General features: G+C 40.8%; 1 protein-coding gene across 1 annotated transcript in view; it reads right to left on the bottom strand.

Moving 5' to 3' along the window:
* The window catches only part of SPIDR (scaffold protein involved in DNA repair), a 483,830-nt gene that overhangs the window by 86,635 nt on the left and 370,588 nt on the right, over positions 1–26,607 (bottom strand). The gene's annotated exons all lie outside the window — the stretch shown is intronic.

The following is a 26,607-nucleotide window of genomic DNA, read 5'->3' as shown; positions in this document are numbered from 1 at the left end:
GGTCTTATTTTCTCTCATGCATTCCCCAACTGACTACCAAATGAGCAGCCATTTGGTATTCCCACTTTCCCATGCCTATTCATCACTGAAACCCGAGGGGCCAAGGGTTTCTAACTGGGTATAGAGTAAGGAACAAGACACGGGCCTGGAGATGCAGGTTTTGGTGGTACCATGGGTAATTTAGTGTCCTACAGCTTCCCTTAGGCCACCAAAGGGCATGTTGGCCCACACAAGAGTCACACAGGCTTTCAGAGGCAGAGTTCTTGGAGGGAATAAAGCCTGTAAACCCTGAGGCTCCACTCCATGGAATGGATTAGCATCCCTCTCCTTAGTCATGAACACTCTAAGGAGAATGAGAAGACAGTTGCTCATATAGTCTTCAGGCTCTATAGTTCCAGTGTGGGACAGGGCCAGAGTCTAATGAACTGGGTGAGGTGGGGGTAAACCACTACTGTAGTGGGCCTACTGGCACAACAGGAAACACAGCGTTGAATCATCCTTAGGGGATTCGCTTCTGAATCAGGGTTTCACATTCTAAGCTGACTGACTGGCTTGGAAACCAGTCCTGTCTAATGCAATGGCTTATAAATCACCTGTTTTTGTGAAGTATGCATACATGTTCTACCTGCTCTGACCCTACCAAATAAAAAAAACAAGCTGCCTTGGCAAATGCATACACATACAAAGCTTTCTTCTTTTTCAAATATCAACGGTAATTTTGTAAATTCTGCAATCCTAAGAAAACCTGTTTTAGGAACAGTATCACTGAGAAATATTATATTGTTTTGATACATTTCTCAATGAAGTAATTTCAAATTTGAAGACTAACCATATTCAGTTTACTGTACTTAAGACAGCAGACAACGGCCACTTTCAGAAGACAACTCTAGCTCTCAGAGAGAAGGAAGGTTCCTAGGTAGAAATTAGTTTTGTTTCCAGCCAGCCCACCTTGGAACTGCCTGCCGTGCCCAGCTGACATCCTCCTGCTGCCTGCTCAGCCTGCTCTTTCCACTGGACCTGGGTGCCCAGCAAAACACAGCCTCTAGGATTTTGCTTTGCAGTGCTCACCACCTAACCTAGGTGTATATCTTCCCTCTCTACACACTGGCTCCAAATGCTCAGTGCAGTCTCTGCTGGGAGCGTATGTCACCCTCTCTTTCCTGCCAACCTTTTGAGAAAGTGTGGGCCTCACAGTTCCATTTGACTGCCTCCTACTCACTTTTCTGATCATTTAAAAAAGTTTTTATTTATTTAATTTCTGACCCTTATTTATTTTTTAAAAATTTCAATGGCTTTTGTAGGTACAAGTAATTTTTGGTTACACAGATTAATTGTATGGTGTTGAAGTCTGAGATTTTGAGGTTTTAGTGCACCCATCACCTGAGTAGTGTACAGTGTACCCAATAGGTAGTTTTTTTATTCTTCACCCTCTCCCACTCTCCCCCATCTGAGTCTCTGCAGTCCATTATATCACTTTGTATGTCTCTGTGTGCTGGCAGCTTAGCTCCCATTTCTAAGTGAGAACATACAGTATTTGGTTTTCCATTCCTGGGTTACTTCATTTAGAATAATGGCCTCCAGCTCCATCCAAGTTGCTGCAAAAGCCATTGTTTTGTTCTTTTTTTATGGCTGAGAAGTATTCCATGGTGTGTATAGTGATTTTTTAAAATCTACTCATTGTGTGATGGATGGTCACTTAGGTTGGTTCCCTATCTTTGTAACTGTGAATTGTGCTGCAATAAATAATATGTGTATAGGTGTCTTTTTTAAAATAATGATTTACTTTCCTTTGGGTAGATACCCAGCAGTGGGAATGTTGAATCAAATGGTAGATCTACTTTTAGCTCTTTAAGGAATCTCTATACTGTTTTCCACAGACCTGTACTAACTTACATTCCAACCAGTAGTGCATAAGCGTTCCCCTTTCACCACATCTGTTCCAGTATCTATTGTTTTTTAACTTTCAAAATAATGTCCATTCTTGAGGGGGTAAGGTGCTATCTCACTGCGGTTTTAATTTGTATTTCCCTGATAATTAGTGATGTTGAGCTTTTTTTTTTCATGTTTGTTGGCCATTTGTAAATTGTCTTTTAAGAAATGTCTATTCATGTCATTTGCCAACTTTTTGATGGGATTACTTGTCTCTTTTTTCCTTGCTGATTTGCTTGAGTTCTTTGTAGATTCTAGATATTAGTCCTTTGTCAGATGCATAGTTTACAAATATTTTCTCTCATTCTGTGAGTTGTCTGTTTACTCTGATGATTATTTCTGTTGCTGTGCAGAAGCTTTGTAGTTTAATTAGGTCCCATTTATTTATTTTTTTGTCTTTGTTGTAATTGCTTTTGGGTTCTTAGTCATGAATTTTTTGCTTAAGGGATGTCCAGAAGAGTTTTTCCTGGGTTATCTTCTAGAATTTTTATGGTTTCAGGTCTTAGATTTAAGTCTTTGATCTATCTTGAATTGATTTTGTATAAGGTGAGAGATGAGGATCCAGTTTCATTCTTCTCTATGTGGCTTTTCAGTTTTCCCATCACCACTGATTAAATAGGGTGTCCCTCCCCTAATTTATGTTTTTATATGCTTTGTTGAAGATCCATTGGCTGTAAGTATTTGGCCTTATTTCTTGGGCTCTTTATTCTTTTCCAGTGGTCTGTGTATCTACTTTTGTATCAGCACCATGCTGATATAAGGTAACTGTAGCCTTATAGTATAATTTGAAGTCAGGTAAGATGACACCTCCAGGTTTATTCTTTTTGCTTACTATTGCTTTGGCTATTCAGGCTCTTTTTTGGTGCCTATGAATTTTAGGACTGTTTTTTCTAATTCTGTGAAAAATGATGTTGGTATTTTGATGCAATTTACATTAAATCTGTAGGTTGCTTTGGGCAGCATGATCATTTTCATGATAGTGATTCTTCCAATCCATGAGATGAGTCGTGTTTACATTTGTTTCTATCATCTATGATCATTTTCAGCAGTGTTTTGCGGTTCACTTTATCTTTCACCTCCTTGGTTAAGTATATTCCTAGGTATTTTATTTTTTGCAGCTATTGTAAGAAAGACTGGGTTCTTGATTTGATTCCCAGCTTGGTCATTGTTGGTGTATAGCGGTGCTACTGATTTGTGAACATTGATTTTGTACTCTCAGACTCTGCTGAATTTGTTTATCAAGTCTAGATGTCTTTTGGAGGAGTCTTTAGGATTTTCTAAGTATACAATCATGAGTGGAAACAACACCAGTTTGACTTCCTCTTTTCTTATCTGGGTGCCCTTTAATTCTTTCTGTAGCCTGATTGTTCTGGTTAGCACTCCCAGTACTACGATGAATAGAAGGGTGACAGTGGGCACCCTTGTCTTGTTACAGTTATCAAGGGGAATGCTTTCAGCTTTTCCCCATTCAGTATGATGTTGGCTGTGGGTTCATCATATATGGTTTGTGACGTATGTCCCTTCTATGCCAGGTTTGTGGAGGGTTTCTATCATAAAGGGTTGCTGGATTTTATTGAATGCTTTTTCTGCATCTATTAAAATGATCATATGATTTTTGTTTTTATATTTTGTCAATGTGATGTTATCATATTTATTGACTTGTATATGTTAAACCATCCCCTTAAAGTTTTTAATCTCAAATTTACTAAAAAGTTCTAAATACAGTAAAAATCATGTTTTTTTCCCCCTGAATTATTTGAGGGTAACTTCCTGACATGATACCCCTTCATTCCCAAATACTTTTGTGTGTTTTTCCTACAAACAAGGACTTTTTCCCATATAACCGCTCTACAGCCATAAAAGGAGGACATGAATCCTAATCTTCCCTCCATCTAATCTTCCTACTCACTCATGTTTCACCCATTGCCTTGGTAACGTCCTAGAGCAAAAGGAGATAGTTCAGAATCGGGCTGCATTTAGTTATCATGTCTCTTAATACTCTGCAGTCTGGAATGGTTCCTCAGTCTTTCCTTGACTTTCATAACCCTGACATTTTGTAAGGAAACAGTTCAGGTATTCTGCAGGGTATGAACCCTCATTTTGGGTTTGTCTGATTTCTTCTGATTATGAGATTCAGTTGATGTATCATTGGTAAAAATAACACAGAAGTGATGCTGTGTACTATTTTTTGTTTGTTTGTTTGTTTTGCATTCTTTCCACTTTTTCTTAAGACGGGCTCTTTCTATGCTGCCTAGGCTAGATTACAGTGGTTATTCACAGGAATGATCATTGTGCACTACAACCTCAAACTCCTGGACTCCAGTGATCCTCTCACCTCAGCGCCCTGAGTGGCTGGGACTATAGGTTTGCATCCTGGGCTGGCTTCTAATTACATTCTGTGTATTACAATAATTAAATTCTGTGTAATTAAAATAATTACATTATTTTAATTTGTCCCGATACTGATGATGTTCACTTTTGAAAACTTAAGGTGATATCTGTCAGGCTTCTCAACTATAAGTTACTCTTTTTCCTTTTGAAGTTAAAAAACATTACGTGGGAGATACTGTGAAACCGTCTAATATTCTATTACTTATCAGATTTCCAATTCATTCATTTTCTTAAATTCTTTTTCATTTTTATTTTTCATTTGTTTTTATATCAGTGTGACTCATGGAGTCTTACTGAATGGTTTATAATCCATAACTATCTTTTATTTTGATGCATGAATTGCCCCAGATTTGGCTAGTTGGGGACTCTTTCAAGCTAGCTTTGGTGTCCTTTTTCTTTTTGATGTCCCCATCATTCTTTGAGAACATTCTTACTTTCTAACATAACAAGATTTCAAGGCTCATCTTGTATTTTCTCTCATCCAAACTTGGAATCAGCCACTTTGCCAAGTCCCTTCAGGTATTTAAAAGCTACTATCTGGCACTAGGTGTGCTCATTGCTACTGACGTATCACTGTCCCAGGGCCTCTTAGAACAGCTGGGAAGTGTGTGCACATATACACCCTCTCACACACACTGACTTCTATTCATTCATCCATCCATCTTGAAAATCATGAGTTTGTACTACCCTAATTCTGATCAAACATGACAGGGTTCATTTTACTTTTCTTCCTTTTGATATTTGTGACTCACAGGTCCCTCAACAAATTCAATATGTTTAAAACAAAACACATCATCTTCTCAGCTTTCTCCAACTCTGTCCTCCCTCCTGAATTTTCTGTCTCATTAATGGTACCACCATTCATCTTGTTGCCCAAACCTTAGAATCCTTCTGGATCCCTCCCTTTTCTCCATCTCCCACATCCAATCAGAGTGCAAAGTTGAATTACCTTTCTACCTCTTGGATATCTCCAGTTCTACACCATGTCTTTATCCACCAGCTTGCCCTAATGGAGGACTCAGACTCTCTTGCTTCTCACATAGTCATTTAGAATCACCTCTGCAGGGGTTCCAGAATTTCTAATGGCTTTGTATCACACGTGGAAAAAAACCCAAAGGCCTTATTGTCATGGCTTTTTAGACCTCCTCATGATCAGAGTCCCAACCCTACCCTACCTCTCTGACCTTCATGTATGTGATGCACAGAAACACTGGCCTCCTTGTCATTCCACAAACATGCCAAACAGATCCCTTCTTGCATCCTCAAGTACCAGATCTCCCTGCTGAGATGCTCTCCCTACACATTTATATGACTTACCCATCTCTATTCAAGTATTACCTTCTCAGTGAGGCTTTCCTTGAGTCTTATGTAAAAATAGCAGACCTCCACCTTCACTGTCCCTTATCTTTATTTGAAGTTGTAACCATCATTTCTTTCTTTCTTTTTTTTTGAGACAGAGTCTCACTCTGTCACCCAGACTGGAGTGCAGTGGTGCAATCTCAGCTCACTGCAACCTCCGCCGCCTGAGTTCAAGCGATTCTCCTGCCTCAGCCTCCTGAGTAGCTGAGATTATAGGTGCGTGCCAACACGCCTGGCTAATTTTTGTATTTTTAGTAGAGATGGGGTTTCATCATGTTGGCCAGGCTGGTCTCGAACTCCTGATCTCAGGGATTCCACCCACCTCAGCCTCCCAAAGTGTTGGGATTACAGGCGTGAGCCACTGCGCCTGGTCTTAATTTCTTACATTATATCTATTGGTCTGTGGCCAGTCTTCCCCCAAATAATGGCAGTTCCAATGGTGTATGGATTTATTTATTTATTTAGGCTCTTATTTCTTGCTGTATCCCTAACACCTAGAACAATGCTTGAAACACAGTACGCACACAATAAATATTTGTTGAATGGATAAATGTTTCAGCATGGTCTTCTTAATTATATTACACAGTGGCTTCACATTATATCATGCTGTATGTCATATTCAATTAAATAATTCCCCTACACTGACACTTAGGTTGCTTATATTTTCCCCATTATTATAGGTATTGCTACCATGAAGAGGAACAGTGTTGCTTTTGTTATGTGTACTTTTTTAGTTTTCATGAATTAAATTTCTAGGGAGTACTGGGTCAAAGAGTATAACACTATTGCTATATATACTGCTTTCCAAAATATATATAATGTCTAAAAATTTCAAGATAAATAACTATATATAAAGTCCTTTCATTTTTCTGAATAATATATATGACTCAAAATTTAAAGGTATATGGTGACGTTTCCCTCCCTCCAGCTCCCATCCTTCATCTTCTAGTTCCCAGCTACCTCTCACAGATAATCACTGTTACTTGTTTCTCACATATGCTTCTAAAGTTTCTCCCTATATATTCCAGGAATATAGCCCATTTCAAGCATCCCACCATTCCTTCAATGTAACCAATGTCACATATTTTTCTGTGACAGTTCATTGAGTGTTTCCTCATTCTTCTTGTAGTCACATAGAGAGCTGCATGGTATTCCACTACAAGCATGTGCCATAATTTTTAATTTCCTAATGCTGACCTTTATGCCATTTCCACTTACTATCACAAAGAATGGGGCAAGGAATAAGCTTATATTTCATATATACACAAGTATATCTGTTGGATAAATTCCAAGAAGTAGAAGTGCTGGGTCAAAGAGCTGACCTGTTAAAAATTCACACACACACACATCTGTATATACACATGCCAAGGTGCTCTCTCTGGAGTGGTGACAATGTACTCTCCTTCCACCAAACGAAGAGTGTTTATTGCCTCTCAGCCTCACTAAACAAAAGTTACTAAAATTTTAGATTCCTGCAAAATTGGTAGGGGAAAAATAATAGTGTTATTTTAATTCATTTTTTTTAAAATCATGAGACATTGAGCATATTTTCCTTTTATGAACTGTGTATTCATAACCTTTGCCCATTTTTATACTGAGTTGTCAGTCTTCCCTACTAATTTCTATAAGTACCTCATGTACTAGGAAGAGTGGCTCTTTGTAATACAAATTATACATACATATTCTCGATTTGCCATTTAACTTTTAATTTTGTCATGTGGGCTTAATTAATACTTTCTTTTGGATCCATGGATGTTGAATCACAGAAAAAACTTCCACCTCAAGATACTTCTCCCGCTATTTCTTCTAGAACTTTTACAATTTCAGTTTTTATGTTTAAATCTTTGATTCATTTGGAATCTATCTTGGTGTAAGATTAAAGTATAAATCCAATTCATTTCTTTTTCCAGATAGCTAACCTATTGTCCATTTATTGAAGGGTTCATCTTTCCCTATTGATTTGAAATGTATGTATTTATAAACTAAATTCCTGTATATATTTGGGACTCTCTATTCCACTGGTCTATCTACTACATTAAGGTGAAAAAAATCCTTTAACTTAAAATTAACCTTAGAAAGTGGCTTTCATTAATTTGTTTCCCATAGCTAGGTGTTATTTATCTTACGGTGTTTCTATAAAGACTAGAGAAGATAATTCCTTCCTGGGTCCAGTGCCTGGCCGTCACGTGCTTACCTCTCTCCCCCATTGTAAGCACATATCCAATTCGACTTCTTCAGCTTGGAGTCTTAAAGGTCTCCACTTCAACAAGGCCATCACTAGAACTCTGGCCTCCCCCAGTCACCCCTCACCTCAATAATCACCATACCACCACCAGTCCAACAACTTCACAGTCATCCTTGAGACCCCACTTCCTATCATCCCACATCCAATTTTTAGCTGGTACTGTAAACCATATCTCTAAAACAGACCCTGAACCTTTCGCTTTTCACCATAAGCACTCTGCTCCAGGTCGTCAGTCTGACCTGGCTGGATTTTTGAAATGGCCTAACTTGTTTCCTGTTCCTACTCTTGTACCTCCACATTCCATTTGATCTGGAGCAGCTGATGTGATCTTTTCAAAGCACAGATTGGATCACATGTATCTCATGCTGAAAACCTTAAAGGCTTCTCACTGTCCTTGGAACGAAGTCTGAACTTCTGGCACCTGGCTCTTCTCTGTGCTAAGCATCTGTCTCAGCCCCTGGGTTCTCTACATCCCAGGTACACTGGCCTCTCCTCTGCTCCTAGAACACACCAAGTCCATCCTTTTCTTTGCAATAGCTGGTGTCTTTGCGTGGAAAGTGTGTCTCCTGGAGCTTTTCATGGCTGACTCCACTTCATCCGTTAGGTTTCACCTTGAAGCTCTCCCTCCTCAGCTTCCCCTCACTGCTCATTCCAAGGTGACCTTGATGCTCCTACCCAGGTTATTCCATATCATGGCACACAGTGTTACGTCTCATAATAATTGGGAGTGCTTTTTGAACACTTAGCATTTACCATGTACCAGGACCTGTTCTAAGTGCTTTGTGACTATTATCTCATTAATATATCAATCACATAAGGAGATACCATCATAACCTCCATTTTACAAATGAGAAAAGCAAAGCATAAGGTAATCTGTCCAAGGTTACCTGGCTACAAACCAATTGAAAATGATCTTATTTACTTTATTCTGGAAAGCTAGCCCCTTGTCTGTTTTGTTCATTGCTCTATATTCCTAAACCCAACATGAGGAGGTGCTCCATAATTTTGTGATGCCTAGCAAGCACTCAGTAAATGAAGGTAACACGGTTACCTCATCATCACAGAATGTGCCACATGAAACACCTTGCGTGATAGTGGGGCACAGCTAAGAAGGAGAGAGACCTGACATCAGCTTCCATTCAGATTTATGCAGTGCTTGGCTGTCCTACCTAACCCTCCCTGCCAGGTATGTAAGTAAGGGGATGCCTAGGGAGGCAAACAGTGGAGCCTGCAATCCCCAGGGCCCTTCTTCCTTGATAAACACCACAGGACTGGCTTGGCCATGTGGCTAAGCTTGGGTGTGAGGTGGAGTGACTGCTAAGGACCAGCCACCAGCACTCCATCTTCACAGCAGCCAGGACAGACCGAGGGTGGAATGCAGAGGTTCCAGGACAGACTGAGGGTACAGCCCATAGGTTCCAGAAATGTGAATACCATACCCTATGCCTCTGTTGACACTGTTTAAACAGTGTGTAGTTAAAAAGCATTTACATGTCACTAACTATATGAATGACCTCAAAAAGGTGTATCTAGTTGAACAAAACATAACATAAAAAGACCCAATCTCTAGTAATATTCTACAGTCATGATCAAATATAGCTGAATTTCTATTTCATGAGGGCAGGAATGAAAGTCTTTCCATTTTGAATAATAGTGTTCATATTAAAGCTTTTGAATACACAGTTTAGGTTTTTCATGGCAAATGCTTTTTTGTGTATATAATATACATAGGAAATATTCCACTAACTATTGAGTTGCAGTCAGGCACAGTGGCTCATGCCTGTAATCCCAGCACTTTGGGAGGTCAAGGTGGGAGGATCACTTGAGCCTAGGAGTTTGAGATCAGGCTGGGCAAGATGATGAAACCCCATCTCTAGAAAACAACAACAACAACACTAACCAGGTGTGGTGATATGTGACTTAAGTCCCAGCTACTCTGGAGGCTGAGGTGGGAGGATCGCTTGAGCATGGGAGACTAAGGCTGCAGTGAGCTGTGATTGCACCACTGCACTCCAGCCTGGGTAAGAGAGCAAGACTGTCTCAAAACAAACAAATAAAAAATTAAAATAAATAAAATAGAAGTTGCAGTTATAGAAGTATGGCAAATACTACAGAATGCAGACTAGACGGTAAAGAATTATACCTATTAATCATCTGAATATTACAATTTTCAGACTTTAGATATGGACTGAATTTGACTTAAAATACATTCAGTTAAAAAAAAAAAAAAGCATCCCACAGTTGTGTAGGTATTATTCATGTTTTAAGGCCTTTATAAACCTCAACAGTTATCTAGGTATAAGAAGTTAGCTGAGAAGACTAAATATACTAACAATGATTTCAATGCAGTAGAACAAAGTAGAATCAATTAAAATAATCCAGATTCAATCCATAAGAGTCCATATGCTAGAATCCATATGTATGATTAAGATCTTTATAATTTCCCAAATTTGAAAAATATTGCAATATCTGTACATGTTCCTGCCTTCTATCAAATCCCATTTTTTTCCCGTTTATTTATTTAGAGACAGGGTCTCACTCTGTTGCCATCATGGCTCACTGCAGCCTTGAGCTCCTGGCCTCAAACAATCCTCTTGCCTCAGTCTCTCAAGTAGCTAAGACTACAGCACGCGCCATCATGCCTCGCTAATTTTTAAATTTTTAGTAGAGACGGGGTCTCACTTTGTTGCCCAGGCTGGTCTCAAACTGCTGGCTTCAAACAATCCTCCTGCCTCCCAAAGTGCTGGGATTAAAGGGATAAGCCACTGTGGCCAGCCCACAGTTGCTTTTCAACCTTTCCTAAAGTTTCCTCTTTTATTGGTGAGCTTTTTTGAATACGAAAAACATTAACACTTTAAAAGAGTTTATGACAGGTCCCGAAGAAGTCAGCGGGGCTGTCCTGACCTATAAATCCTGGGCCTCAGAGTGCGGGTTCACTCACTGGCCTCACATAGCAAGCACATGTCGAATTCTTTTTTTTTCTTTTTTTGAGACGGAGTCTCGCTCTGTTGCCCAGGCTGGAGTGCAGTGGCGCGATCTTGGCTCACTGCAACCTCCGCCTCCCGGGTTCACGCCATTCTCCTGCCTCAGCCTCCTGAATAGCTGGGACTACAGGCGCCCACCACCAGGCCCAGCTAATTTTTTGTATTTTTAGTTTAGTTTTACTATGTTAGCCAGGATGGTCTTGATCTCCTGACTTCATGATTCGCCTGCCTCGGCCTCCCAAAGTGCTGGGATTACAGGTGTGAGCCACCGCACCCGGCCACATGTTGAATTCTTGACCCACAAAGTCACTGCTCTGTATACACAGTGCCCACCTTCACAGCATCCTCAACCAAGGCCTTCAATGCAAATCCTTGAATGCTAGGGCTGCTCCCACACATGGCAGAGCCCACTCTGGCTGGAATATCATGCCAGGGCCCGAGGTTCTGCACAGCTCTGTTGCCACTGTTAGTTCCTATCAGGATGTAAGTAGGTGAAGCGTACCTTCCCAGAGTGCTGGCTTTCTTCCCTCTGCTCAGTTTACCACTGAGCACCCAGAAGTTTAGGGAATTCAGTGTTGTCTCAACTAGTTCTTATGCATGGTAGGCTGGGTAAGATGTAGCAGTCAGCTGGGCTTCTGTGTCAGGCAGTATGTGGCCAAGTTTCCCTGCTTCAGTTGGTCTATCCCTTGAGTGTTCATCCTCCTCTCTTGAGGCTGCAGGGGAACCCAGCAGCACTCCAGTCACATGTGGCATTCCTTCATGCTTGTGTTAGTAACACCACCTTTTACTTAAGTTTCAAGAACTGTTAAAGCTTAGCATTATTACTATAAGTACTTACTACCCACTCTTATTAAACATATATTTGTAATGGCCATACTGTTTTAAAACGTCTCATCTACAGTAGGCACTCAAGTAAATGCATCGAATTGAATCTTGCTTGAGATTTAGAGCAGGAATGAATAACAAATCTTATATCACAGAAATAAAAAATATTCAAAAATAACACAAGTTCATGCTTGGATACAACAAGTAGTACAGAGAAAAGTCAAAATTGATTTGTCTGGCTGGGCACAGTGGCTCACACCTGTATCACCAGTGCTTTGGGAGGCCAAGGCTAGAGTATGGCTTGAGGACAGGGGTTAAAAATTAACTAATCTTATTTATTTAATTTCTTAGCGTTTGCAATATCTATTTGCATTAAGATTTGCTTATTTAAAAACATTTTAAAGTGTATCTCAAATATGCATACCCTTTTTCAGCATTTAATTAAAAATTTCCTTTTAAAAATCACAGCTCGGCCGGGCGTGGTGGCTCACGCCTGTAATCCTAGTGCTTTGGGAGGCCGAGGTGGGCAGACTGCCTGAGCTCAGGAGTTCAAGACCAGCCTAGGCAACACAGTGAAACTCCGTCTCTACTAAAATACAAAAAAAAAAAAAAAAAAAAAGCTGGGTGTGGCAGTGTGTACCTATAGTTCCAGCTACTTGGGAGGCTGAGGCAGGAGAACTGCTTGAACCCTGGAGGTGGAGGTTGCTGAGAGCCAAGATCACACCACTGCACTCCAGCCTGGGCAAAGGAGCGAGGCTCTGTCTCAAAAACAACAACAACAACAAAAAACCAAAAAATCATAGTTCAATGGTTGTAGTGCATAGCACAAAATTTTATACTTTTAATACTTATTACCAAGTAATACATATAAAAATATTTGGACTTTGAATTCTTTTAAAAAGGCAGAACATTAAGTTAAAGGACAAAGCATTTTTTCCTCACGCCACCCTCTATCTTTTTATATGCTACATTCTACAGCTAATGGCATTCTAAAATGAAATTTTAGGACTGTGGGACTTTGTTGTTATTCTCTGCTTTGTTCATATGTTTTTACTTCTCTCTTCCTAAGAGTTCTTTCTAACTCTTTTGGTGGATACGAAGGAGTCCAATCGTCTTCTATGGGCCTTCCTAACTCCAGAGGCCAGACAGCACACTCTACCCATCTCAGGTTCCCCTGTGACTTGGGACCTGTCAATCAGAGCAGAGGGCCTAACTGTGCTACTTCTGCCAGCAGGCATAACATTAACAAAAGATCTCAGGGTGTTGGCCAACAGCTCTGCAGCATTAAATGGTAGGAATGGGGCATCTAGTGTGTTGATTCAGCTTGCAGCCCACACTAAGTGTTTCGAAAGCTGGAAGGCAACAGCTTCGGGGGTCATGCAGTTCCCTTCTGTCGGCTGTGGCTCTGGGGATGCAGGTGAGCTGACTTGCCATATTTCTGGTTGTATTAATAGAAGAGGCAGCAGCTTCCACAGCAGTGTTGCTTAAAAGTCACTTACAATCCATTAATAAATCTCTCTCTTTTTTTTTTTTTTTGGTCACCCAGGCTGGAGTGCAATGGTGCAATCTTGGTTCGCTGCAACCTCTGCCTCCCGGGTTCAAGTGATTCTCCTGCCTCAGCCTCCCAAGTAGCTGGGACTACAGGTGTGCAACAGTAAGCCCGGCTAATTTTTGTATTTTTAGTAGAGAGGGGTTTCACCGTGTTGGCCTGGCTGGTCTTGAACTCCTGACCTCAAGTGACCCACCCGCCTCAGCCTCCCAAAGTGGTGGGATAACAGGCATGAAACACCTCATCTGGCCAATAAATCTCCTGTTTAAGTTGGATAGTAAAGATTCGTCACTGAGCCTGACACATTCAATATGTAGTCGAATATGACAATTCCACATCCAACATTTGATATGTGGAAGTGAAGTTATAGGGTAAAGGAAGGCCAGACACTCTTCCCTAGATAAATCAACAACTACAACGTAAAAGTCATAAACAAAATCATGAACAAATCCAACAATTTGGTGTCCATTTCTATCCAGAAATAATGTATCTCTCTGTGAGACAAGTGAAATAAGGAGTGAACCATTTCACTTACCTAGTCTAGAAATCCCTAGAGAGCAGACTTAATTAATTTGCTGCACTGAGGTATTTTAATATATATTCATTGTTATGACTTATGCAACAAAACATTTTTTATAATGTGTGAAGAACTACAGAACTTCTCCATGGGAGTCACACATACAACAAACGAGTACACATGGATGATTCCACCTTCCCTCCCATGTACTGTTAGTGTCATTTTACCAAAGACAACCATAACTAGAACACTCCTTAGCTAGCATACCAAACTTCTATAAAAACAGAAATTCTGAGGCTAAAAGAAAGCTTTTACTATTTGACAATTGGTAGTTAAAATACTTAGTTCCTATCTAGCCAAACAATATTTTAAGAAGTATTTGAGAATGCACATTCTTTCAATACCATCCTCACTGATCATAGGAGCCATGATATCTAGGCACCAGAGACTCATAAAAAGAATGGTGAATCATTCAGAGAGCCTTATTTTGAATAGGAACCGTTCATGCAGATGATATCCTGAAATGATTTAGATTATGTGATAATGCTGGCATGTAGTTAAGAAGCCTGGAGAGGAGATAAAGGAAGAGTGAGGCCCATCAGGGATCTGGAATGGCACAGGGAGTTACTGAGAATGACAGAAGTCCTCACACTATCTCGTCCAGAAATACTTCATGAAGGCAGTAAATGATAAAAATATTGTCTCTGGAGATAGGATACCAGGGATACTGAAAAATGAGTGAGAGGAAAGAAATAGCAAATTAGTAAACAACTAAAGTCTATGTATAGAACAGTTTAGAGAAAAGGACTTTGTCCTGGGGCTATAGAAGCTCTCCCAGTAGCAAGAGTTACATATCAAACATTCCACAACAGAGCATTCATACTTCTAAAGTCTCTATCTGGCCATGACTACCAATGCTAGTATCAACTCTATGGTTTAAAATGCATTTGGGCTGGGTATGGTGGCTCACGCCTGTAATCTCAGCACTTTGGGAGGCTGAGGGAAGAGAATCTCTTGAGTTCAGGAGTTTGAGACCAGCCTGGGCAATAGTGAGACCCCGTCTCTTTTTAAAATAAATAAATAAATAAATTGCACTTGTATTTCCTTCATCTGCTTGTACTTCTTGGTATCTAATACCATTCTTGAAAAAACGGAGCCAGGTCTCCTTGGAAAAATGGCTGATTCCGAGATGAGCACAGAAAATATACAAGATGAGCCTAGAACATCTTATAGTGCCAGAGAGTAAAGAAGTACTCAAAACAAAACAAAACAAAACAGAACACTCAAAATTATGGGAGTGTATCAAAGGGATATAGACATCCACTGAAATAACTCCAAGGGAAAGAAAACTGGAACAATCTGAGCAAAAAAATAAAATAGTATTGGATTACAACTCAAAGTGTAAAATAAATATGCACAAGTCCATAGTGATATAAATAATTGAAAAAAAAAAAAAAAAGTAGAGAAGAGACAAATCTCACATGCAGAGGAATTCCAAATAACGGCTCCACCATCACAGAAGGGGATCAGAGCTCTCTGTTTCTCAGATGTACATTGTGTATGATGGCTTCCTTCCAAAGACTTCAGGATGGAAAGGAGGAAAAAGTACAGTAACTTCACAGTGCAGGAACCTGACAAGTACTACCTCAGCCAGGGGATCAAGGAAAGCATCAACAGCAAGAACTCGTGTTGACAGTGTGTACACTGGATATGACATGATGAAAACTGTACTTTATCCTGTGGCCTTCCTCCTAAGAACACATAACTCACATAACTCCAATCTCATCATATGTAATAAATCAGACAAATTCCAGTTAAGGAGATTTCTTTCTTTTTTGAGAAAAAGTCTTGCTCTGTCACCCAGGCTGGAGTGCAGTGGCACCATCTTGGCTCATGGCAACCTCTGCCTCCTGGGTTTAAGCAATTCTCCCACCTCAGCCTCCTGAGTAACTGGGACTACAGGTGTGCGCCACCACGCCTGGCTAATTTTTGTATTTTTAGTAGAGAAGGGATTTCACCATGTTGGCCAGGCTGGTCTTGAACTCTGGGCCTCAAGTAATCCATCCCCCTTGGCCTGCCAAAGTGCTGAGATTGCAGGCGTAAGCCACTGCACCCAGCACAGTTAAGGAGATTCTACAAAATACCAAACACTCCTCAAAACTGTTAAAGTCATAAAGAAGCCTCAAAAGTTGTGACAGCCAAGAGGAGTCTGAGGAGACATGGCAACTGAGTATAATGTGGTGTCCTGAATGGGATCCTAGAGCAGAATTAGGTAACACTAGGTAAACACTAAGGAAATGTGAATAAAGTACTTTAGTTCATTAAAAAATCACATCTACGTGCTTTCCAAAAGTAGAATATATTTGTGTTGGACATACTATTTGAGTCTATGTCGACAAAGGTAAATGCCTGTCAATTCCAGCATCCCTCACCCTCCCGCGGAGGCCCCTGGTTGAGATTTGGTTATCAATACCCTCAGAAGGAACAGTACTCTCATGACAGGCATGATTATCTTACTGTTCTGTCACTAGTAAATGTTTCCAAATAGCTGCAATTTTAGACAATCTCTTTCTTTCTTTTTTTTTTTTTTTTTTGAGACAGGGTCTTGCTCTGTTGCTTAGGCTGGAGTGCAGTGGTATGATCATGGCTCGCTGCAGCACTGAACTCCCAGACTCAAGTGATCCTTCCACCTCAGCCTCTCAAGTAGTATTTTTTTCTTAGAGATGTGGTCTCACTATGTTGCCCAGGCTGGTTTTGAACTCCTAGGCTCAAGTGGTCCTCCAGTCTTGGCCTCCCAAAGTGCTGGGATTACAGATATAAGCCACCTTGTCAACCAACTATCTCATTTCTTAGTACAGGCATACCTTAGAGAGCGTGTTTGGTTCCAGACCACTGCAATAAAGCAAGTATCACAATAAGGCAAGTCACACACATTTTTTGGTTTCCCAGTGCATATAAAAGTTATGTTTACACTATACTATAGTCTACTAAGTGTGCAATAACATGTCTCAAGGAGTACATACAATAAGAAAACACTTTACTGCTAAAAAATGCTCATGACCATCTGAGCCTTCAGTGATTTGTAATCTTTTTACTCATAAAGGGTCTTGCCTCAATGTTGATGGCTGCTGACTGGTCAGGGTGGTGGTTGTTTAAGTCTGAGGTGGTGGTGGCAATTTCTTAAAATAAGACAACAATGGGCCGGGTGCAGTGGCTCATCCCTGTAATCCCAGCACTTTGGGAGGCTGAGGCGGGAGGATAATGAGGTCAGGAGATCGAGACCATCCTGCTAACACAGTGAAACCCCACCTCTACTAAAAATACAAAAAAGTAGCCAGGCGTGGTGGTGGATGCCTGTAGTCCCAGTTACCTGGGAGGCTGAGGCAGGAGAATGGCATGAACTCGGGAGGTGGAACTTGCAGTGAGCCGAAATGGCACCACTGCACTCCAGCCTGGGTGACAGAGCAAGACTCTGTCTCAAATAAAAACAAAACAAAACAAAAATAAAAACAAAAACAAAAAACAACAAAAAGATAACAATGATGTTTGCTGAGATGACTAACTCTCTTTCATGAAAGATTTTTCTATAGCATACGATACTGTTTGACAGCATTTTAACCACAGTAGAACTTCTTTCAAAATGGGAGTCAATCCTCTCCAACCCTGCCTCTGCTTTATCACCCATGTTTATGTAATATTCTAAATCCTTTATTGTAATTTTAACAGTGTTCACAGTATTTTCACCAGGAGTAGATTCCATCTTAATAAAATACTTTTTTTGCTCATCCATAAGAAGTAACTCCTCATCCCATTCAAATTTTATCATGAGATTGCAGCAATTCAGTCACATCTTCAGGCTCCACTTCTAATTTTAATTTTCTTGCTATTCTACCACATATTCAGTTCCTTCCTCCACTGAGGAAGTTCTGAAGTCCAGAACCCCTCAAAGTCATTCATGAAGGTTGGAATCAACTTGCAAACTCCTATTAATATTGAGATTTTGACCTTTTCCCATTAATCATAAACGTGGTTTTTTTAAATTTTAAATTTAGGGGGTATATATGCAGGTTTGTTACATGGGTATATTGTGTGATGCTGAAGTTTGGGCTTCTAATCATCCCATCACCCAAGCAATGGAAGTACTATCTGATAGGTAGTTTTTCAAGCCTTCCCTCTGCGGTTGCTTTCCCGCTTTTGGAATCCCCAGAGTTTATTGTTCTCTTTGTGTCTGCGTATACACAATGTTAACTCCAACTTATAAATGAGAATATGTGGTGTTTGGTTTTCTGTTTCTGCATTAATTTGTTTAGGATAATGGTGTTCAGGTGCATCCACACTGCTGCAAAGGACACAATTTTGTTCTTTTTTATGTTTGCAATGACTGTTTCTAATGGCATCTAGAATGGTGAATTCTTTCCGAAAGGTTTTCAATTTACTTTGTCCAGATCCATCAGAGGAATCCTTGTATATAGCAGTTATAGCCTTACGAAATACATTTCTTCAATTACTCCTTTATCCATGGGCTGCAGAATGAATATTGTGTTAGCAGGCATGAAAACAACATTCATCTCCCTGCACATCTCCATTAAAGCTCTTGAGTGACCAGGTACATTGTCAGTGAGCAGTAACATTTTGAAAAGAATTTTTTTTTTTTTTTTTCCTTTCTGAACAGTAGGTCTCAACAGTGGGCTTAAAATATTCAGTAAACCATGTTGTGAAAAGGTGTGAGGGCATCTAGGTTTTGTTCTTCCATTTATAGAGCACAGGCTGAGTAGATTTAACATTATTATCATCACTGTTTTTCTTTAGAGACAGGGTCTCACTCTGTCGCTCAGGCTGGTGTGCAGTGGCACAATCACAGCCCACTGACTCGAACTTATGGGCTCAAGTGATCCCCTTGCCTTAGCTTTCTGAGTAGCTGAGGCTACAGATACACAACATGATACCTGGCCAGCTTTAAAATTTTTTGTAGAGATGGGGTCTCACTATGTGACCCAGGCTGCTCTTGAACTCCTGGCCTCATGGCATTCTCCTACCTCAGCCTCCCAAAGTTCTGGGATTACAGGCACGAACCATCTATGCCCAGCCCGATTTAACATAATTCTTAAGGTCACTGGGATTTCTGGAATGGTAAATGGGTATTTGCTTCAACTTAAAGTCACCAGCTACATTAGTTTCTAAGAAAAGAGTCAGCCTATCCTTTGAAGTTTGATGCCAGGTATTGACTTCTCCTCTCTAGATATGCAAGTTCTAGATGCCATCTTTTTCCAACAGAAGGCTGTTTTATCTGCACTGAAAATCTTTTGTTGAGTGTGGCTATCTTCATCAAGTATCTTAGGTCTTCTGGGTAACTTGTTGCTGCTTCTCTATCAACACTTGCTGCTTCACTCTGCACTTTTATGTTATGGAGATGGCTTCTTTCCTTAAACCTCATGAACCAACTTCTGCTGGCTTCATACTTTCTTCTAAAGCATCCTTACCTCTCTTAGCCTTCACAGAATTGAAGAGAGTTAGGATCTTGCTCTGGATTAGGCTTTGGCTTAAGGGAATGTTGTAGCTGGTTTGATCTTCTATTCAGAGCACTAAACCTTTTTTCATATTAGCAATAGACCCATTTTGCTTTCTTATCATTTATGCATTCACTGGAGAAGCACTTAATTTCAAGAACTTTTGCTTTGCAGTCACAACTTGGCTAACTGCTTATTTTATTCTTTTTGAGATGGAGTCTCGATCTGTTGCCCAGTCTGGAGTGCAGTGGCGCGATCTCAGCTCACTGCAAACTCCACCTCCTGGGTTCACGCTATTCTCCTGCCTCAGCCTCCTGAGTAGCTGGGTCTACAAGCGCCCGCCACAACGCCTGGCTAATGTTTTGTATTTTTCAGTAGAGATGGGGTTTCACCGTGTTAGCCAAGATGGCCTCGATCTCCTGATCTCGTGATCTGCCCGCCTCAGCCTCCCAAAGTGCTGGGATTACAGGCATAAGCCACCGTGCCTGGACAACTTGGCTGTTTAATGCAAAGGTCTAGCTTTTGATCTGTCTTGGCTTTTGACATGCCTTCCCCACTAAGCTTAATCACTTCCAGTTTTTTATTTCAAGGCCACCAAAGAGGGAGAGAGATGGAGGAACAGCCAGCTGGTAGAGGAGTCAGAACACACACATTTGCTGATTAAATTTGGCATTTAATATAGGTGTGGTTGGTGGTGCCCTGAAACAATTACAATAGCAACATAAAAGATCACTGATCACAGATCATCATAACAGATAATAATAATGAAGGAATTTGAAATATTACGAGAATTACCAAAATGTGATAGAGACATGAGGTGAACACATGCTGTTGGAAAAATGACACTGATAGAAGTGCTTGATGCAGGGTTGCCACAAACCCTCAAGTAGTAAAAAAAATGCTCTATCTGCAAAGTGCAGTAAAGTGAAGCATAATAAAGTGAGCCATGCCTGTATAGCATTCACAAATTACTGCAAAGCTTTTCTGACTAAAGTTCTCTACATATAAGGAAATAGTTACCTCTGTGGGTGGGTTTCCTTATCCAAGGCTACACAAAAAGCCAACATGTATGTCTGCCCAATTTTCACCCACTGGGAAGCAGGTAAGCATGTCAGCTTTCTCCTTCCTCCCAGAGTTCAGAAGCACCTTCACCCAAATATCCTCTTCTTAGGGTAATCTGTTCTTTTTTTATTTTTTTAGAGACAGGGTCTTGCTATGTTGCCCAAGCTGGAGTACACTGCCTATTCATAGGCACGATCATAGGGTACCACAGACTCAAACAATTGCTTCAAGTGATTCTCTGACCTCAGCCTCCTGATAGATGGGACTACAGGTGCCACTGCGCCTGGCCAGGGCAATCTGTTTTTTGATGCTTGGTTATAGTTCTTCCACAGTTTACTTATTTTTTAAAATTTTGAGGGTACATAGAAGGTGTACATATTTATGGGGGTACAAGGGATATTTTGATACAGGCATACAACACTTAATAGTCACATCAGGGTAGATGGGACATCCATTACCTCAAGCATTTATCCTTTCATTGTGTTACAAATAAGTCAATTTAATCTTTTAGTTATTTTATTTATTTATTTATTTATTTATTTATTTATTTATTTTTGAGACAGAGTCACTCTGTCACCTAGGCTGGAGTGCAGTGGCGCGATCTCGGCTTACTGCAACCTCCACCTCCCAGGTTGAAGCAATTCTTGGGCCTCAGCTTCCCAAGTAGCTGGGATTATAGGCAGGTGCCACCATGTCCAGCTAATTTTTCTATTTTTTTTCTTTTTTTTTTTTTAGTAGAGACAGGGTTTCACCATGTTGGTGGCCTCCCAAAGTGCTGTGATTATAGTTGTGAGCCACTGCACTCAGCCTATTTAACTATATCTCTGTATCTCTGGACCCATTAACCATCTCCCTTTCCCCCAACCCACAGTTCTTTTTAACTGACAACACAGCAAATTTTAGGACTCCACTCTCAAGAAAAGTATTACTTGATCATACAAATACTTTACTGGGGCCAGGTCATCAATCATTACAGCCAGATATATGAGATGCACTGGTGAAATCTGGATGGTGAAAAACTTTCTCCAGCTGTTCAATTCTCCATTCATTTCTGTGGAGGCAGCACACTACAAAGCAGAAAACAAATGTTCTGTGGAAGCTAAGTCAGCAAAGGTTGCCTGGCCCAGGCGTGAGAGGATGGTGCGGGTACAGGCTCTGAGCCAGGGGAATAGGTTGCACTGCTCAATGACAGCTCGCCTTCCCACTCAGCCATGGTGGGCAGGAGTACCACAGCCAGGCCTGGGCCAGGTGAGCAGGGTGTCCTCTGGCTCTTGGGCAGTGCAGTGCATGATGCTAGAAAAACACAATGGCTTTAATGAACACCCTTAGTAATTTCAGGGTCTCTAAAGAGTGGAGGTTTTCCACTGGAGGAATTCAGTGAGTCACAATATTGAGTTTCCTTTCTCATTTTTGTATTTGGAAAAGTTCTTTTTTCATTTTTTTTTAAATTTGTTTTTTGAGATGGATTCTTGCTCTGTTGCCCAGGCTATAGTGCAATGGCATGATCTCGGCTCACCACAACCCCTGCCTCCCGGGTTCAAGCCATTCTCTGTCTCAGCCTCCTAAGTAGCTGGGATTTACAGGCACCCGCCATCATGCCCGGCCAATTTTTGTATTTTTAGTAGAGACAGGGTTTCACCATCTTGGCTAGGCTGGTCTTGAACTCCTGACCTCGTGATCCACCCACCTTGGCCTCCCAAAGTGCTGAGATTATAGGCTTGAGCCACCATGCCCGGCTCATTGTTTTTAAAGTTGCATTCAGGATCTAACTAGACAGGACTCACGGTTATTATTATTATTATTTTTTGAGACAGGGTCTTACTCTGTTACCCAGGCTGGGGTGCAGTGGCATGATCTTGGCTAACTGCAGCCTCAATCTCCTGGGCTCAATCCATCCAACCACCTCGGCATCCAGAGTAGCTGGGACTACAGGCATGCACCACCATGCTCAGCTAATTTTTTATATTTTTGGTAGAGATCAGGTTGTGCCATGTTGCCCAGGCTGGTTCTGAACTCCTGGGCTCAAGCAATCTGCCCACCTGAGCCTCCCAAAGTGCTGGGATTACAGGCAAGAGCCACCACACTCAGCCTCAAGGTTATTTTTAACTTATTACGTTCATCATGCTGTTTTCAAGCGATAATACTGCCCTGCACTTTGAATATACCTAAGAAACATTAACTGAGGGTGATGAGGAATGCAGTCAGTAAACAGTATCTCCCACCCCTACTTCCTGAGTGTCTGCCCAGGTTGCCCATGTTGGTCTTGAACTCCTCACCTCAAGCAATCCTCTTGTCCTGGCCTCCCAAAGCTACCATGCTGGTTTTTTTTTTTTTTTTTCAATCATTACCATATCTAGTCTTCAAAAAGAAAAAACCTAAATCTTTCCATATCCTTTGTACGCATCAGGTGGCATGGCCTGGAGGCCCAACAGCATCAGGCGAGAACATTCTCCTTGGTTCATGGCCCTGTTGCTTCTGTTGCCATCCCCCTCCTATGCAGAAGACTGTAGTCCTTTCCTGGTTACCCACACAGTCAACAAATGCAGGAGGTGACAAGGAAACACTTCCATTGACTTCTTTCCTTCATCAGAGTCTCAGATGACTGGCTTTTTGTTTATAAAATAATATGCAAATAATATTAATTTGCCTAACTCCTGATCACAGACACTTATCATGACAGCCAGGTTTCTTACAAGTTAAGTTGACAGATAAATGCTCATGCCTCAAATGAAAGTATTACTTGTATTTTTCAATTCTGTACTAGTGGTGGTTTCCATTAGAGTGAATGAGAATAATTGTTTTTATGCTGTTACCAGTGTTTCCAAATGGTCACTGTTCTACAAAGCATAGAATGTGAAATAAGTTGGATGCTACATTTATAGAGGCAAATTGCCTCATGACCTTGTTGGCTTGAAGGCGCAGAGGCAGACAGACCTGATTTCAAGTTGCAGCTCAGCCTGGGAGCTTCTGCTGCAGGCCCCTTGGCTGTTTCTTCTGAGCAGTGGGGAACTCACCCACCCTTGGAGATACCGTCCTCTCCAGAACTGCTGTGCAGCATGCCCCTGAAAGGCCAGCTACTGGAGATTTTTTACGCTTTATTCATTAATTCCTCAAAAAAAACAAGACTAAACAAAAGACAAAAACCAGGCACTTGGGATCTTGCAGTTTCTCAACTAAGCTGCCTTCTTTTCCCCTGAGTATGTAACTGAAATGCTGTGCACTGGGAAGGAGGACCATTAGAGTTTGCCGACATTCTTTGGCTAAGAACAAAAAAAGGTTTTATGATTTCAATTTAAAATAAATATTATAGAACAGACTAGAAGATAATATGCAAAATAATTATACAGGAAGCAGAATTAGAATAATATTTCTATTTTTGCAAATTTTGAAACCTATAATGGCACTATGTTGAGTTTATCATTTAAAATTACATGAAAAATACTAATGAACCAGACTGTCACATTATTTTATGCACAAGATGGGCTGTGAGTGCAGTGAAAGGGTGTGATGTTGAGCAATGTTGCTTGTATTTTGAATTTTGCCAAGCCTAGCACAGGCCTGGGTACCATGTGTTAACTCTCACATTTCAGAGTAGGCGAAACTGCAGTTTGTTAGAAGAATATGAAATGGTAGTTCAACTCAATATTTCACTCTCAGTAGGGTGAACCACAGTACAGCACATGTCATGATTAAATTAAAACGTAAGTATTTTTTATAGTACATAATGAAAAAGGTTGTGAAGAACATGTTTCCTAGCCACCCCTCCCCCCGCCATTTCTCTAAAAATAGTCCATTCCAGAGGGTTTAACTGAAAATATGTTCCATTTGGGTGCTGGGGAGGGGGATGCGTGTGCAGAATTCTCTTTTACATCTGTGACTCCTGCAAAAATATCTGGCAGTACATTCAGTTCTATGTCTTCAAGCCTCGCAGGGCCAATTTTAAAATATTATTATAAATGCTCATAGTTATCATCACCTAACTGATCTAAAGCAGTAAAACTGTTAGCCTTTTGGTTTTCTCAGACCATCCCGAGGTAAGGGTTGAATTCTGAATATTGGTCTCATTAGAAAGATTTAGTTTGTTAGACAGTAAATTTCATTATAAATGAAGGAGCTGTCTCACTGGCCTTACAGAAAATAAACTACCATTATAATTTGTATGTTGATTCTCTGAATTTCTGGTGAATAGTGAACTCTTTGAAGAGTCAAATAAGAATTCTTTATCAACTCTTCCTTCCTCTTTTATATGTCCCAAATAAATAAAATCTAAATCTGTTTTAGAGACACACATTTCCTCTTTCACCATTTTCTCTGATAAATTTATTGTGATGATTCATAAATCCAGTACTTTTCTGTGTTGCTTTTTAGTTTGAATATATTCAGTAATATTTGTGTGGTTTTAGAATTCATTTATTAATGCATGCAATATGCAACCACCAGAAGGGAAGATCCAGTTGACTGTCAATAAAGCCTCAGTTCTTACTTTGAAGAACTGTAAATTGACCCTAAGACAGATTTTTCTAAAAACCTATTGTTATAACCGAGGGCACAGAGAATGCAAAGTGTTAAACTAAAGACTGCAATCTTTCTTTTCCCCATTGTTACAAAGCCTTGGGGTAGTCACAAGTTTGGGTCTAGGGTGCCCATCTGCCCACTTCAGAGTCAGAGGATCATTGGGTTGCCTGAGGCAGGGCAGAGACTTGGAAAGAGAAAGGGCTTATTTTCTGCCTCTACCATCCAGTGCCTACATGAACTTTGGGAGTGGTCAGAGATGAGGGCCTCAGCCTGTTCATCGCTGTCTCTCTCTGTCCTTCCCTCCGAGGCCCTCATCCTGGCCTCTGCCTGCCTCTTCCCTCAGGGTGCTGGGGGCTGTTGTTGAGTTCTTGCTCTCACAGTCTGTAGGCTGCCCTTTAAGAAGGCCTGGGATTCAGTGTGACAGGGTTACTGTGACTTCTGCCCAGGTTGTAGCTTTTTTTTTTTTTTTTTTGAGACGGAGTCTCGCTCTGTCGCCCAGGCTGGAGTGCAGTGGCCGGATCTCAGCTCACTGCAAGCTCCGCCTCCCAGGTTCACGCCATTCTCCTGCCTCAGCCTCCCGAGTAGCTGGGACTACAGGCGCCCGCCACCTCGCCCGGCTAGTTTTTTGTATTTTTTAGTAGAGACGGGGTTTCACCGTGTTAGCCAGGATGGTCTCGATCTCCCGACCTCGTGATCCGCCCGTCTCGGCCTCCCAAAGTGCTGGGATTACAGGCTTGAGCCACCACGGCCGGCCCAGGTTGTAGCTTTTACTTTCTTGAGTCAACAGGGCATAATAAATGGATGTCATCTATATCCCACATGAACAAGAACCAGGCACGTCAGATCAGCCATATAGGTGCATGGTAAGACCACAGGGGGCTACAGGTCATGTGGTATTTTCTGAGTAAGGAGTTAGAACATTTGACCTATGCACACCTGTAAAGGCTGGGATGACAGCCAAGGCCAATGTGTGGGTAACTGAGACCAGCTACAGGTCCTCTTAAGTCCTACTGCCCTGGAAAGGCCAACTATGCTTCTCAGAAGGCAGCTTCAGATCGCCCAGGATGGATGAAGGGAACTGCATCTATTACGTGGACAGTAAACAGTAGTATTTATAGCAATGGAAAGTTCTAGGTCAAAGCACTTCACACATTTCTTTAACACTCTAAAACAACGTGTATAAAGTATATTATTCTGTCCACTCAATACTGGGAAAACTAAAGCTCAAAGCAATTAAGTAAGTTGCCCCAGGTCACAAACCTGTGGACACCAGAGCTGGCACTGGAATTTACAGCTTTTGATGACAAATCCTGGATGCTCTTCCACTCCTCTCTACTGCTCTTTTCAGCGTTTACATTAAATATTGCTTTCATCATATTTTACATGTTTTTCCTCCTCAGGCTCTTCTGTTTTCCCCATTATTCATTCTTTCACTTGTGGACAATAAATTCTGGTATAAGGGTTTTAATTTTTACTTTATCTTAGTTCAAAAATTCAATTTGCTACCTGTATTATTTTGTAATTTAACATATTTGAGACAAAGTATGGTGAGAAAACTTGACATTTCAAAATGTCACATCATTTTACCTCATGTGACAGAAGCTGTTTTATCTAAAAATTAACATATGAATACATTCAGCACTGTAATTTTACATTTTTTCTGCATGTAGTTCAAAATATTTAAGCACATATTTGTACCTTTAGGTATTATTTTGATGTGCAGT

This window comes from Theropithecus gelada, chromosome 8, assembly GCF_003255815.1.
Source record: "Theropithecus gelada isolate Dixy chromosome 8, Tgel_1.0, whole genome shotgun sequence".
Taxonomy (NCBI): Eukaryota; Metazoa; Chordata; class Mammalia; order Primates; family Cercopithecidae; genus Theropithecus; species Theropithecus gelada.
This window is presented reverse-complemented; position numbering and strand designations above follow the sequence as displayed.